At 41.4% G+C, this 3,977-nt stretch overlaps 1 long non-coding RNA gene across 1 annotated transcript in view; it reads left to right on the forward strand.

Annotated features, from left to right (window-relative positions):
* Positions 1-3,977, forward strand: part of LOC116692618 (uncharacterized) — a 23,687-nt gene that overhangs the window by 16,211 nt on the left and 3,499 nt on the right. The gene's annotated exons all lie outside the window — the stretch shown is intronic.

The following is a 3,977-nucleotide window of genomic DNA, read 5'->3' on the forward strand; positions in this document are numbered from 1 at the left end:
GTGTGTGTGTGTGTGTGTGTGTGTGTGTGTGTGACACGGAGGGACTCCAGGGAAAAAGAGCCCAGACTCAGCCTCCAAAATTCTCTTTCATGTGTGATTGAGGCTGTGCCTCTGTCTCCTCTTTATCTCCACACACAGACCGGGTATCGCTTCCCCTGCGCTGGCTGACTCTGTAACCGACTCCGACTGTCTGTAACACAACTTTGTCCTGCTTTCCTTTCAGCCTGCTTCCTCCTTCTAACCGGATTTGGATACGGGGGAAAAGTGAACGGCTCAAAGAATGATCTTACTCCTGTTTCTGAACAAACACGTGTCAGCGTTTGAATATCATCACAGCCATACATTTCATTGAATTAAAAGGAGGCGAGGATTAGACTTTGATGCACTTAGACATCTCCACCTGCTGAGAAAAAAAAGTTATTTGGTTTCTTTTATTGAGTTTGAGGAAACAATTTCTCTTAAATCAAGTGACCAAACTGGCTATAAGAAGTAGTGGTCCATCTTGTGATTAAAACTGTTTTCACTTCAAAGTTATCTACTGATAGAAGTTCCTAGAAGTTCCTAGATATCCTATGAAATGTCATGTTGTAATGACATCCCACAACTCCACACATAGTACTTCCCGTGATGAGCAAACATATCTTCCTTTGTAAAAGTGCCTTAACACTGCTTGCCCACTGCTAGTACCAGCTGTACTCGGTTGTACGCGGCTCGACTCGCCACGGTGCCCCGTTCTCCTTTTTCCATTGCAGAGTCCCTGCGTGAGGCGAGCATGGCTGATCGTCATAGCGAGGTAACAGGAAACTCCCGTGACCTAACGCAACGAACACACAGAGCATCAAAGGTGTGTTGTTTTTGAATCTCGACATGTACAGCGGGCAGGACACCCCCGTCTGTCGCTGAATGTAGCACCTGGAAATACCCCTATTGAAAGTATTTTGAGACAGGAAGTTTTATTATAAGTCATGCATTTCACCAGGGGCTTTTTTTCATAATGGAAAACCAAAAAAGGCGAGTAGAATCGATGCGAGTCGAGCAGGTACCATGTAATGGAAAAATGCCAAATTGACTTTTTTTGCAGTTTGCTGCCAAAAATGTATTATCTCCATATAGATGTTGATAGAGTTCATCAGCTGTCACAGAAACTGACAAACACCTTTAAGCGGAACAAAACATAGTTACTGATTCACAGGAGATGATCATCCAGCAGCTGCTTAGGTATTAATTGATTTAGTTATTTATCAGGAAAGTGACTTGTAAAGCTTTAGCAACAGTCATGCATCTCCATAATCCTGTTAATCGCTCTCAGTCTTTCCAACCCGTTGCTTTGTCTCTTCTTCTCTCTCTCTCTACTCTCTTTCTGTCTTTCTTCCTTGCTCTCCATCCTCCTTTCCTGCAACAATGCAATGTCACTGGCTTACATAAGTACATGCGTAGACGGAGACAAACTAAGCCTTTTTAAAGCGTGATGACTGAAGCACAAACTCAAAGAGTCATAAAAAACTGGGAAGATGAAGAGACAGAAAAAAAGAAAAGAGAATCTTTAATTTAACACACTTGAGAGCATCTGTGTTGTGTGTTAAAAGGGTCTAGTTTGGCTGAGGCAAATCAATATTTAACTTTATTTTTTTACACTTTTTTCCCCCCCCAGCACATGTCTGCATATACAGCCTCAGACATGGTGAAGAACTAACAAAAGCAAAGCCAGATCCACATGAAAAGGTGTCAGGACATGGAAGGCATTCCCTAAGATGCATCTAAATGTTCTCACTGGACATAAGTCATAACAAAAGAAATATGTTCATATTCACCACGGACCAGATTTACCGGCCCCTCCCCCACCCAAAACACATCTACTCTACACCCCCTCAGACACACAGACACTAAAGGCTGCCAAATGTCAACTGAGATTTGGGGCAGTTTCCTCGCAGGCATTGCACAGACGGCTATACACAGCCAGATGAGGTCCTGTATCCAGCCGAGCATGTGGTTACCACGGTGACCCTGGTCTCTCTCCATCACTACCAACAAAAAGGCTGGAAAGCTGCAGAGGGGGGATTGTCTGGGAGGCAGTTAGTGGAATGTCATGTGGTATTACCCCAAACAGAGAGTGTGTGTGTGTGTGTGTGTGTGTGTGTGTGTGTGTGTGTGTGTGTGTTGTTTATTTGTGTGTTCGTGGTTGTGTTTGTGTGTGTGTTGTGGGGTTTGTGTGTGTGTGTGTGTGTGTGTGTGTGTGTGTGTGTGTGTGTCGGACATTTAAAGGGTTTGAAAGGACCTTGGAGGTTGTCTGGATGCTCTGATGTTGTAGTAAAACAAACACAAAGAGACGGGGTTGTTTAATGTCCGTTTATAGGCTGTTTTTTTTTTATCTGGGTCTGATTTAGGTTTAGTAGCCATTAATGGCAGCACACTGTGCCTGGGGCTTTATTGCACTGGTGATTACACAGGCTCATTGACTCGCTTTTTAAGTTCCAGTGTGGATGCATTGACTGAGATTAGATGCTATTTAAATGGACACATGTGGCCCTCACTACATTTATTTTGTGTCTCCCTTGACGGTCATTGCTGGTGATTCCCTAAAACAAAGCACAAAATGTAAGTTTTATAACACGTATTCAAATATTCCTGTCAAAAGCAGTGTTGCTTAATTTTTGTGCAATTGTGTCCAATCAGTTTGTTCTATGTCTCAGAAAAATACGAAGTGCAAACCGAGCTAGTATTCTCATTACTCTCTGTTCAATAATTAGTCTTTTATCGGCTAGAAAGCATGTAATATTCAAATTAAAGGAACATTTTGACACTTTGGGAAGTATTATTAGGATTGATTACACTCTCATACCTGTCTGTTTGAGATGTGGTTATGGCCAGGTTACCTTAGCTTAGCATACAGACTGGAAACAGGGGGAAACAGCAAACCTATAGCTGTGTCTAAAGGGAGCAAAGGCCGCCTACCAACACCACTAAAGCTCACTAAAGCCCCTTTCCCACTGGACAAAGAAACACTAACATCTGGTGTTTGTCTTCAGTGGGAAAGGTTACATCGGCATTTACTCCCGGGTAAAAAAGACAGGTATTTATTTTTTTCCCTTTTACAACGATCTAATTCTTTGACTGAATAAGTAATCACTGTTACATGTTCACAGGCTTTATGCTGCTTTCTACTATTTACTAATCCTATTTGTAAGACGTCGAACACCAGACACACCAGAAAAAAACAGAAAGGCATTCTTGTCTACTGACAATGGGAAAGTAGTCTCTCGTCTGTTCTGCGTACAGGGTGGCCAGACAGCTCCGTTGGTAGAGCGGGCGTCCATATGTAGGGATACTCCTTGATGCCCTGGGCCCAGGTTTGACTCCGACCTGCGGCTCTTTGCTGTACGTCATTCCCCCCTTTCATATCTTCAGCTGTTCTCAAAAATTAAGGTTGAAAAAGTCCAAAAAATATCTAAGAAAAAAAAACTTGCACATACACGCTAATTTGACATGTTGTAGTACTTGACACTTTTGACCGATAATTTACGGTTTATGTCTTTTTATTTTTATTGACGAATGTTCTTATTGTTGTCATTATTTTTACCGCTATTTTTGTTATCTGCCATTTTTCTTTCCGTGCTAAAACGGATGCTGGAAATTTCAATTTCCTTGCGGGAGTCATCCCAAATGGATTAATAAAGAGAAGTCTAAGTCTATATAATACTACATTTCCATAAAAAACATCAGTGCGACCAAACACTTCATTGCTATATTAAATTTTTTCTTGTATTATTCTTGTTTTTTAGAACTGTAATTTTTTAGAATAAGAACAGGTGAAAGTGCTTGAAATGTAACAATTTTGTAACTTTGTGTGAGAATAGCAGGTGCAGAAAGACAACAGAGTTTCATAGCACCTACAATTAAATACACTCGGTTCCATAGACCTGAACACCTCATGATAATAACTCAGAGTAATAGTTATGTGTGTGTGTGTGTGTGTGTGT

Source organism: Etheostoma spectabile, chromosome 7, assembly GCF_008692095.1.
Source record: "Etheostoma spectabile isolate EspeVRDwgs_2016 chromosome 7, UIUC_Espe_1.0, whole genome shotgun sequence".
Lineage (NCBI taxonomy): Eukaryota > Metazoa > Chordata > Actinopteri > Perciformes > Percidae > Etheostoma > Etheostoma spectabile.